The sequence below is a fragment of the Mus caroli genome, unplaced genomic scaffold, assembly GCF_978045245.1.
Source record: "Mus caroli unplaced genomic scaffold, Mus_caroli_1 scaffold_6, whole genome shotgun sequence".
In the NCBI taxonomy this organism is placed as follows: Eukaryota; Metazoa; Chordata; class Mammalia; order Rodentia; family Muridae; genus Mus; species Mus caroli.
In genome coordinates, this window is record NW_028227261.1 from 50234172 (window position 1) to 50246342 (window position 12171).

The 12171-nt window shown below is 45.2% G+C and overlaps 1 long non-coding RNA gene across 3 annotated transcripts; it reads left to right on the top strand.

Moving 5' to 3' along the window:
- The first annotated feature begins 727 nt into the window (after nucleotides 1-727).
- Nucleotides 728-10145, top strand: LOC110293065 (uncharacterized). 3 transcript variants are annotated; one of them, XR_002377775.3, is made up of 4 exons: nucleotides 728-946; nucleotides 4327-4436; nucleotides 4917-5029; nucleotides 7618-10145. It is a non-coding gene; the product is annotated as an uncharacterized LOC110293065 (long non-coding RNA). The 3 variants fall into 3 exon arrangements; XR_002377776.3 differs by lacking the exon at nucleotides 4327-4436 and having other exon boundaries at nucleotides 728-998; XR_002377774.3 differs by lacking the exon at nucleotides 4327-4436.
- The last annotated feature ends 2026 nt before the right edge of the window (nucleotides 10146-12171 follow it).

Sequence of the window (12171 nt, forward strand, 5' to 3'; positions counted from 1 at the left end):
ACATCCTGTCCTGTCTTCAGCTCTTCTTGGATTAGGCTTTCGATCTTGTTAAGCCTAGACTCTTGGCTCCACCCCAAAAGCTCTCGGCTGGCCGAGTGGGAATGCTAAGAGACAAATAGAAGACATCAGAAATAACTCCAAAGTGCCAGGGCTGCATTCCACCTGCCCTTTCAGATCAGTAAATTAGAGCAGAGGCAAACCTTGGGGAACAGAGAGGAACTCCCAGGCAGAGAAACCTGTATTTTTCTCAATTAACTGTTGGTATTTCTAGAGAGAGATGATTCTTCCTACCCATGAGTTGGCTAATCATGGTCTTTTGAAGAACAGGTCACAAGTCCCAACCCAGATGCACTAGGCATATAGAAGATATCACTTAATACCTAGTAGTATATCCAGCCAACTTATAGAACTTTCCCTATCATGTCGTGATTGAGATGTCTAATGCCGGTGTCATTAAATGTTCTTTCTATTCTTCTTTCTTCATTTGCATTATCCCACGCTTACCAAATAGTCTACCTCTCGGTTTCAGTAGGACCATCTACTTTCAGGGAAAGACCAAGTGTGTGCTTGTGAAAGAGTCCCTGCAACCTTGGTTCACAAGCTAGTGAGTTAGCTTCTGAGAGCCCTTCAATCTTATGTGCATAGTCTACCCCTGAGTCCCTCTGCTAAATACGCCTACTCACAAAGCCGAGTTAAGTCTAAAGTCCATTATGAAGAGTTCAGCACAGGAGATACATCAAACCAGGAGACTCTGGCAGCTGAGCTGCTTCGGATCTTTGGATCAAACATGACTCACTACAAGTGCTTTTTTTGACATTTCAACTGTTTCTCTCACAATTCTTCCTGGAACTACTACCACAGAAGACAGGACAACTGCTGGTGGGCTTGCTGGCACCAGCTTTCTGACTAACCTTCTCAGCCCAGTCCCTGGAAGACACTTCATCAGGTATAACCTAAGAAATGGCCCTCTGTTGGGCCATTCTAACCAGAACCTGTGGGTAAGTACCCACTGCCTAGTCAAACGCAGACCTACAAGGCTCACTGACCAGGTTTCCAGCCCATCTCAGACCAGAAATGCAGATGGTCACCTTGGAGAACTAACAGGTCATGAGTTTCCATATGTCAGCACAGTCCATTACATGAACTGGATCCAAGAAATAAGAAGGTAAAATATAAAGTGCATGGATTTAATAACAATAAACAGGCTGGCAGGGATACAAAATCAGGATTATTTGCACTGCTGGTAAGAATTTAAAATGTTATAACTTGGCTTGGGGATGTTGCTCAGTGGTAGAGCATTTGCCTGCTGTGTGCTTGGGTTCAACTCTGGCATTTAAAAAGTAATTTGCAGCATCTCTGGCGGGGAGTGACGGTTTGACAATACATTAATCTGAAATGTCTTTAGAGTTAAACTGCATTTTATCATCAATCCAATTTTTGCAGGACTTTCTCCTAAGGAAATAAGCCATACTCAAAGATCAAACTTCAAAAATGTTTATTGTAATTTTTTATATTAGTGAAAAGCTACATGTAAGCTAAATATTTAAAAGAGAAGATTGGTCAAATAAACAGTATGGTTCATATAACAAAATAGTCTGCAATTTTTGTAAATTATATAGAAATATATCTCAAGGTTTAAAACGATTCCTGAACAGGAATGTTGGCTGCAAAAACATGCCTAGAAAATTCTGAAGGAGATGCTGCAAAAGGCCAGACATTGTTAACATGGTCTTGTATCTGAGTGGGTGAATTTATGGGTACTTTTCCCTTATCACCTGCTCCTCAGGTTTTTGGGGTTTTGGGGGGGGTGTTTTTGGTTTTGTTTAAAAAAAAAAAAAGCTTCTCCTGGCAAATACAGAAGTGGATGCTCACAGCCATCCATTGGACAGAGCTCAGGGTCCCCAATGAAAGAGCTAGAGAAAATACCCAAGGAGCTAAAGGGGTTTGCAGCCCCATAGGAGGAGCAACAATATGAACTAACTAGTACCTCCAGAGCTTCTTGGGACTAAACCACCAATCAAAGAAAACACATAGTGGGACTCATAGCTCTAGCTGCATATGTAGCAGAGGATGGCCTAGTCAGTCATCAATGGGAGGAGAGGCCCTTGGTCCTGTGAAGACTCTATGCCCCAGTATAGGGGAATGCTAGGGCCAAGAAGCAGGAGTGGGTAGGTTGGGGAGCAGGGGGAGGGGGAGGAGATAGAGAATTTCCTGAGGGGAAACTAGGAGAGGGGATAACATTTGAAAGGTAAATAAAGAAAATATCTAATAAAAATGCTTCTCATTTGTGCACACTGGTGTACATTATGTAAATAATAACAAATAGAATAGTTTGTTTTTCCAAGGGTGGCCTGTGCGATATTTGCCTAGATGTGAATTCAAATCCCAGTTAAGCCACTGATCCTTTAGACACTACATATGCCCAAGCCTGGATTGAGAAATTCCTTTTCTTACAAGGTGGTTGGGGCACTTAAAGGGTGAAGCATAACCGCAGCGTGGCCCAGAGCACACCCTGAATAGCACTTTCTCCTTCCTTCCTACATGTTCAAAATCACTTCGGCGTGAGAGTCTACAAGTGTGACGGCTGAATGCAACCCTATTCGTGTAGAATGTAGATCTGAAACATCTGTAGAGGAGCTGGGGGTATGGCTCAGCGGTAGAGCACTTCCAAGCATACACAGTGCCCCTAGTTTCAATATCCAACAGTGAAAACAATTATCAGAGACTTGTGTTAAACACCCCTATCTTAGTAACTTTAGATCAGATCTAAAGAGACAGACAGACATCCCCCACTACAAGTCAAGGTAAAAAAGGCCAGTTGTGTTACCCAACCCCACCGGTAGGTGGAGCCGGTCTCTACCCTTGTGCCCACGCAGCCTGTCGCACCACCCCATTAGATAATGGGTATCACAGCGTTGATGGAACACACCCCCATTAAAACTTACTGCAACCACCCAGGGCTCTCCTCTCTCTCCCCACATACCTCAAACCACTTCCTGCCCGCAGCTTCCACACCTCTGTCACACTCCGGCCCACCTTACAGACTCAGTCTTTGGAATTATCGTCATCCTTAAATCTGATTCTCTATCAGAAACCCAGCTAGAAGTTGCCGTGCCTTTCCCCAGCTTCTAACTCATTTACCAAATTTTCTGACTGCCTAGTAAATATTTTGTGAAGTGTTAGAAACCAGAGAGGAAACACACGGAGGCCCGGCTCTGGCAGCCTCTCAGCCTGGAGGAAGCAGGTCATCACGTGATGCTGTATTGTTATAACCAATGCACTGTACGACCAATACAGGCTTGCGAGAGGCCAGCAGCTGTTCTCAACACTTCATAGACATGAATCTCCATTTGGTCTTCATAACCTGTCTCAAGAGCTTGAGTAAAATAATCTCTGTTTAACAAGTAAAGGAAGTGGAGCACAGAAAAGGTAATTTGTCGAAGCACAAGCTGTAAATAACCAAAACTATATTTGGAATGAAATTTTGTGCTCTTAAAAATAACCAAAAAGCCCAATGTGGTGGTGCACACCCGCAATCCCAGCACTTGGAGGTAAGGCTGGAAGTCTAAGGCTAGCCTTAGGCATATGATGAATTCAAAGCCAGCCTAGGCTACATGCGACTGGGACACAAAAAGCATGGAAAAAGCATGGAGCTGGAGAGGCAGGCGGCTCCGTGGTTAAGGGCCTGAGCTGCTCTTGCAGAGGGAGCAGAGTTCAGTTCCCAGAATCTTTAAGTCTTCACACCACCCCTAACTCCAGGTCCAGGGCATCTGGTGGCACCTTGAGGCCTCCACGAGTGTCAGGCACACACAAAGTGCACTTACATATATGCAGGAAAAGTGTCATACACATAAAATAAAAATGAACCTTTTTTAAAAGTGAGATTTCAAGACGCTCGGGGAGTAAAGGTGCTTGTCACCCAACCGCACGACCTGAGTTTATCCCCAGGACCCACAAGTAGAAAGAGAAAACCAAGATCTGTAATTTGTCTTCTGGCCTCCACGCATGCTTTGAGGAACATACATACATGCATACAAACATACATACGTACATGCATGTAATAAAAATTTAAAACATAATGAAACAAAGCCTGATTATTCCAAAGAGCTATATGTGTCATATCTAGTAATGCTTACTATATTATGAATTATAATTTAGAAAGATTATATATTAATTAAATTATACATAACTAATCTATTACATGTCCATCTAAATGATAGTTATACATTTAAAAGCTACATAAAGATTCTTAAGAAAGATTACATCGTCTCACATGTTTACAGATATCTTCAACATCTGACTATTTTTTCTTTTTCTTTTTTATAGTAATACAGATTGAACTCAGAGCCTTGCACATTCTGGGCAAGTGCTCTACCACTGAAGTCTATATATCCCCTGCCCAGGATCTGACTAACCAGCAAGCAAAACAGATTCTGGTATCTCATGTTAATTCTGTCCATTGGGATTTGTTATTTGGTTGAACTGTGTGAAAAAGTTTGGCCTCACACAGAACCGGAATAGGAAAGGGAGAGGTGTCTGAGTGGACTACTCCTACGTGCAAATATTCCCCTTGGATAGTCCACCAAAATGTGACAAGTGCTGGTTTCTTAAAAGCTTGCTGCAGAGTGGAATCTGAAACTGATAGCTGTGGTTTGCATGTTTGTGTCCCTTCCAAAGTTCATGTTGAAACTTAGCCTCCGGATGCTTCAGCATTAAGCAGCTAGGCCTTTAGAGGGCATTGGCAATCTTATAAAAGAGCTGGAGAAAAGCATCCAACCCCGTTTTGGTCTTTTATGGTAATTTTCCATCACTATAGTGAAAATTTGCTATAAATCATTAGGCAGTAACAAAATGATTATTTGGACACAAAATTTTGCGAGTTTTAGTTTACGATCTAAGAGTCCCATTGTCTTTAGGTCTGTGGAGAGGCCACATTATCATGGTGGGACGAGACATGTACCCCAGCTGAGAAAAGAGCGGGAGAAGAGGGCTTGTGATCTTATATCCTTGTCAAGGGTGTCCAGTGATGGTAAGACCCCCGCTAAGTTCCACCTCTTGAAGGGTACCATTGCCTCCCAATAGTGCATAGACTGGGGACCAAACCTTTCACATACGAGCCTTCAGAAGACTCTCCTCTCTTCCCCCTCCCTCCCCCCTCCCTCTCTCCCTCCCCCACCCCCCCCCCCCACTCTGCCAACTACCCAAGGATCAATAAGCACAGTGGTGTAGCTAGCTCCAAGCCACTCCAAGCCATTTCGAAGCCAAGGGAAAATGGCACTCAGATAAAGTCATGTAGTTCAGCTCCCACCTCAAACACTCTGCCCAGCTTTTGTCATCAGACTGCCACTGTCCTTCAAAGGACACTTTCCATGTCATAGCTATTTTGTCACAGAGATTGTTGCACAGTTCAGGAGTTGAAAGGCAGTGATAACATATGAACTGTTCCTTCTAGAGACATTTTTCTACCGGTACATTTTTTAGGGATTTATTTTAAATAATACCTAAAATTTCTGTCTGCATGTGGGTTTGTGCTCACATGACTACAGGTGCCCACAGAGTCCAGTAGAGGGTACCAGATCACCTTGAATTGGAGTTACAGATGGTTGGGATGGCCCTACATGGGTGCTGGGAGCCAAGCTGGGGCTCTCGGTAGAGCAGAACACACCCTTAAACTATCTCTCCAGGACAGGATCACAACTTTGATTCAAAATAAAACAGTGGTTTTATCTTTGATTGCTTTTGACTGCCCCTCCTTCTCCCCCATTCTACCCCTTCCCCCCATCCCCTGCTTCCCTACCCACTGCCAAAAAGAAAAAGTGCAAATAGCACCTTAGGAGTTGTAAGCTTGCCGTTCAGTAATGGACTCACGGGTATACCCTGGGTTCTTCTGGAGACCCCCAGCACTTCATTACACTACATTGCACTATGACCCAGTGTGAATCCAGAATACTTGAATGAGCTGCTAACTCTGAGTGGTCCTTTTCCAATATCCTTAGAGTCCTTGAACTTCAAGTCCCAGCTTTGACGGTTCACTAACAACCTCAGTTCCACAAAGTAGACCCAGCACAGACTGGATAAGCCTCAGTTCACCTTCCCTAGACACGGGTTGGGAAGGGCATGAGACTTGGCACCCAGAGCCCATGCTGTGTGCCCTGTTCTCATCACCTCTGTTTGCCAGTTAGGAAACTGAGGCTGGGGAGGAGGGACCCCACATAGAGCTGTCCAGCACGAAAGCATGCTGCATGTCATCTTCCTGTCTGTTCCCACACTCCCTTCCTGCCTAGCTGACTTTCTTCCCCGCACTGCTGCAGTTGCTAAGCGTCTAGCATGCCTCACCACCAAAATTTCCTGACATGAGAAAATTCCCAGCACTGGCTGGCCACTTGAGTCTTTCAGTGTCTGAGTTGCTAATAGTCACAGATCACTAAGACACTGGAAACTGCCACGTCAGAGTCCCTGGCACACAGAATTGATAAAGTTGACAAGGTTTGTGTCTGCTATTGTGCATAGTTTTGGTGACTAGGACACAAAGGCTTTCCTCTGGGGCACATTTCCAGCTGAGCTGTTAAGTTGGTCATCTCTGTCTCAGCTGCACAGAGAGGAGGTTGACATCCTCTGGGCCCCGGGTCTTCCCTGGGTGAGCTGAAGTCACATGGCAATGCAGCAGGATAACAATCACATCCTAAGACGCAGCTTCAGGAAAGTTCAGCCCAAAATAAACCTGAAGTCTAAGTAAATAAAGCATTGGAAATATTTTGGGAGAGCAATTCCACAAAGCACAAAGCAAAAAAAAAAAAAAAAAAGGCAGGGAAATGGGGACACATGGGGACACAATTGTCCACAGCCTTTGTTGTACAGTTCTGTCTTCTGATACAGCTTGTTAAGATCCTGTTGAGTATCTCACATTTGTAAAGGCGGGAGTGAGCCAGGGTCAGAAAAATTACATTGTTTCTTCTGAGAAACTGGTGTCATTTAAGAGCTGGTTTGAGACAGGGTGGGGAGCTTGATGAGGACTGGGGGCTCTGGTGATTAAAGCAGGATGGAAGGAGAATATAATCTGTGCCAAGGGACCTGGAGGGATTGGCTAAGGAGCACTCTATTGAGTCACACAGGCTCTCGTCTCCTGGGGGGCGAGAGGGGAGGTACTCGGAGTCTTCATGATCTCACAGGATGAAAGGAGAAAGAACACTGTTGCAGAAAGGGGCAATGTGCAAGGCTGTGCATGTGGCTGAAGGGCAGGGCGTGTGCTTACCATGTGCAGGGCATGTGCTTAGCATGTGTAGGACTCTGGGTTCAATTGTCAAAACAAACAAAACAAAGTTGGAGTGAGATAACACTCATATATTAAGCGTCATCTCAATAAGCACTTAATAGCAAATCAAACAGAGCCATCATTGTGATTAATGCAAACCTGCACTTTTCAATCATCCAGCCAAAATCTAATTAATGTTTATTATCCCCCAACTAAGTACTGAGACTATTACAGTTATAAGAAACTAGTTGTGCTCTTAAGACGCTTGCAAGCTAGTGGGAGACAATGATAAACTAAAGCTATTAAACAGTCGGTTGGGGGAAAAGGTACTGAGAAAGGCTGCCTTATAACTTTGACCTTTATAGGGCCAGCGAGATGGTTCAGTGGACAGAGTCACTGACAACTGGAGTGTGGTCTCTGGAATATACATGGTGGAAGGAGAGAACTGACGCCTCAAGTTGTCCTTTAACCGCCACATGAACGCCACAGCTCACTGCACACATGCCTCCACAATCAATCAATCAACCACTCAATCAATCAATCGATAAACAAATGTATTAGGATGCTAAAAGAATAAAAGTAAAATCCCAGAGAGGAGGTGACTGGGATTTTTGCAGTTGGTGGTACATGTTGACTATAAACCCAGTGACTTTCTTCTGTCTACGTTTTTGCTTCACTTCGATCCTTCAGAATTTCTGGCCATGGTGGCTCATATCTTTAATCCAGCACTTGGGAGGCAGAGGTGTCTCTGCGAGTTCCAGGCCAGTCTTGTCTCGTCCACCCAGGGCTACATAGTGACAGTCTAAACGCTTCAGAATAGGTAAAGCATGGAGGACCTTGATTTAAACATGAAAAGCAAAAACTTGTTGGAATTGACTTAGACAAGCAGTTTGAAGCAACGGTGGAAGTCTGGATGGCACTGTTTTTAGGTTTGGAGACAGAGAGACCTGGGTTTGAATCCTGCTGTTGCCATTTGGACAAATTACTTACATCTCAGGATCAGCTGGGCCCATGAAAACGCAGCAATATGGCTACCCAAACAAATCCTGACTAATGATCAGATCAATTGACATGCAAAGCTCAAAGGGGGAAGCCTCATAAGGCCTCGACCCTAGATGAAGCACTGTAGGCCATCAGTGGCTACTGGGAGAATCAGCTCTCTCCAGAAACCAACTCACTGGCAGGTTATGCAGTCCCAAGTGGTCAACCCTATGTATGTGTAGCTACCAGCAACACTACATGGACTCAGTAGGTTGCATGTTGTGTACACATGTATGTGTGTGTATGGAACAACAACTAAAGAAGCGGTCAGGAACTTGAGGGTGAGTTAGGGTAGGGGAGTTGGAAGGGGGACAGAGAGGGGTGGAAATTATGTAAATACAGTACTCATACATGAAATTCCCAAATAAAATAACGCACTCGAGAGCATGTGCACGTGCACACACAGGCACCCATACACACACACACACACACACACACACAATATGGCCTTGGGTTAGGGGGTTGTGAGAGAAAGAGAATAAAGCTACCAGAGCACCAGACACAGAACATTATCTTCTTTCGCTGAGATCAAACAGGGCATCTCTCATCTTCGGTTCCCTCAGTATGTACTTCTCTGCACCACCAAGCCTTGATTGGAGCTGCTGCCATCTCTCAACTGCATTATGGGAAGACACTGGATGCTTGTCTCTGCTCCACAACCTGCCCTGCTCCAGTCCTGTCCTTCAGTAACAACTAATATTGCTTTGAAACACATGGGGACGGGGGGAGGAACTCATGCCTTTCTCCTGTTCCAGCTCCTTGCTTGGCTTCCCTGTCTTCATAGTCATCTGACGGGCTTCAGGGTCTTCAGTATCCAGCCCTCAGATGCCTTTCCTGCCCTTGCTCCTTATCAGACTCCATGTTTGTCTCTGGAACTCGGAAAGTCATTCTTCTACCTTGGATACCACATCCATGCTAACCATACTCTTCTGCAGGCTAATGCCTCTTTCTCCAGATTCATCCCAGAAGTGTTAGGTTCCTAAGCTCCTCCTAGAAGCAAGCTATGATTCCCTTCCCCTCTTCACCTCAAGCAGATGTGGAGTTGGCTACACCCATCTATGCTCTCACAACCCCATCCTTGCATTTCCCCCATGAAGTATATGCTATTACCGTCCACCTCCATGTATCCATCACAAGATAGAGACCTTTAGGAGTATGTTTTATAGCTTTTATTCATTGTCTGGGCTACTTGAAGGAATGCACAAATGGACCTGGTGGCATGTGCCTGTAATCGCAGCTAAGTGGTGAGGCTGAGGCAGGAAGATTGCAAATTCAAGGCCAGGAACTCAATGAAACCTTATGTGAAAATAAAAGCAAGAAGAGGGCTGAGGGTATAGATCAGTAACAGAGTGACTGCTTCACGTGCGTAAGGCCCCAGGTTCAATCCCCAGTACAAGAGAGAGGGGAAGATGGAGAGATGGATGAAAGAATGAATGTTTTCCCGATCTCCACCTAGTGAAGGTAGAGATGAGATTCAAAGTAAAGTCAAAGCAATGGCCAAACACAAATACTCTCATCATCCTGCTTGAAACCTAATTAAAGCCTGAAGTAGAAGAAGAACCACAGCCTCAGAACATTCTCCCCTTCCGGACCCTCCCACACACATCTTCAACAACATCTCTGCTTAATATGGACTCCTTTTGGTGAGGAAATTATGTCTCTTGAGGTCTGAAGGACTCCTTGTTGTGTACAAAATCATTGTTGTTTGAGAAGGCATTGGCTTCTCTGAGTCAGTTGACATCACTTTTCGTGACAGTGATTAGCAGGGGGGGTTTCCTGGGTCCAGGACTCTGGTTGGCAAGAGGACTTGGAGAGTGGGAAACACCTCCACTCAACAGAAAAGTTCCTGGAATTTTGAGCAAGTGTGTGTGTGTGTTTTCTTAGTCATACAAATGTATTGAGCTAACCATTCTTCTGTCAATATTTGTGAACTGAAAATACGACAAACTGTCCCCTGTACTGGTCAAAGTCTAGACATTGACTGATGGGACCAGAAACAAAATTCCCTGGGAACAAAAAAACCAAAGATTTCAAAACTGGATGTAGAAAAATGGGTTTCGCTTCTGGAGAGCTTTGCCCATGGTGGAAAGAGCACTCATCTACCACCTAGTACCATGGGGACACGAGAGATGGAGGCCCTTAAACGCTACAGTGAGTAGTAATAACACCTTGTGCTGAGGGCACATCTACTGGCTCCTCTCTAATCTTGAGCCTTAAGGATTTCTATCACCAATTTCCAATTTCAAAACAATCCACAGAGAAGTTGAAGGACTGCCACTGGTCAGGGAGCTGATGTCAGAGATAGGTTTACATCTAACCCTTTTTTTTTGTTATCCAGGACCCTTAATCCTACCCCAACCCAGCCACTACTGCCTTTCCCTGAGTAACTGAAGAGTCCTTTTCCTTGTATGCCTCATCCAACAGTCTCTCTAGGGGATTCCCCTAGAAACATGTAATCCCAGTCATTTCTCTCTTTTACCTGCAGTGGGTATTACTGCTGCTTTTCAGTGTCCATCCTCCTATTCACCATCTGGCCTATCACCACCTCTGGAGATGAGCCAAGTTCACAAATTCCGCTGATGCCCTTGGCTCTGTTACTGGGATTGGCATTCTGAATTTTGCATGCTCTCGGTCACTGAGGTTAGGTAGATGTGGGGAGAGGCCCTCAGTTGGTCTCCAGCTTGACTTTTCAGGTGGAGGGGGATGATGTTCTTGCTCTCAATCACATGACCATATGAATAAGAAAACATGGCTTCCAGAAAAGAAAAAAACATGGCTTCCATTCCTGTTGGCATCCATGTTGTGATCTGGAGGTAAACTGGAATGAGGGATGGAATGCGTCTGTCTGCAGGAGGGTGGAGCCAAAGCATCCTTGACTCACTGGCAGGAGCCCTCAAGGGTGCAACATCAGAAGCCTCCCCATCTTTGAATCCTAGTTATAGGGAGCTCATAAACTCTTTACTGCACAAGCTGGCGTGGGCAAAGTTTGCTGTAACTCATCACAAAGGGCCTCCTGGGTGACTCAAATGCCTCCTAGAGCTCTTGGAATGGCATCCAGACGCCTACCTTGCTATTAAATGCCCGCTTAACTCTAAGATCAGTGAGTGCTCAGGGCCAGGGCTGGGTTTTCATTGGCCCTGGTAGTGCTAGCCCCTGCTAAACGTCACTCTAGCACACAGAGGGTACTAGACAAGTGACAGGGGTCTCCCTCTAGTGTGATACCTGTTTCTCCAAGGCTAGAGTCTCCCTGCTTTTTCTTCCAGAGCCACCTCTACACGTGAGCTGTGTTTTCCTAGACACCAGCTTTCTTACTCAGGCGACTTCCCATCATTAGGGAAAGGCCAGAGGTCTAACCACGAGGCTGTCTATGTCCAACAGTGTGCCTGACACCCAGGCTTTCAAGAACAGTGGCCAGAAAGAACCAAGGTAGAGAACTTTATGAGCCCAAGTTGGAATTTTCCACATAATCAGAGAGGGCCTCCAAGCTATTGTGATTTGTGCCACGAATAGGGAGGATCCCTACGTGGGTCAGAAGAACCTTTCATTCCTTCTTCACTTTTGGCCAGCTCCTCAGCGCTGCCTGCAGCTCTTCCCACGGCCGTTTCTCCTACCTGACCCCGAGTTACCTCACTCTCTAACCAACTTTGCCTTCCTTCCCTGCAAAGTGACTTTTTTTTTATCTGATTTTATTTTTCTCTACTTCCTTCTCCAAAATATGAGCTCTCCATGAGGGTGGGGCCTTTGTCTCATTTATCACATCTCCTGTCAAGGATTCCATGGGGTTGGAGAGATGGTTCTGCACGGCCTTTGCAGAGGACCAGAATTCGATGCTTCACTCCAAGTAATCAAACATCCTCTTCTGGGCTCAGTGTGCACTG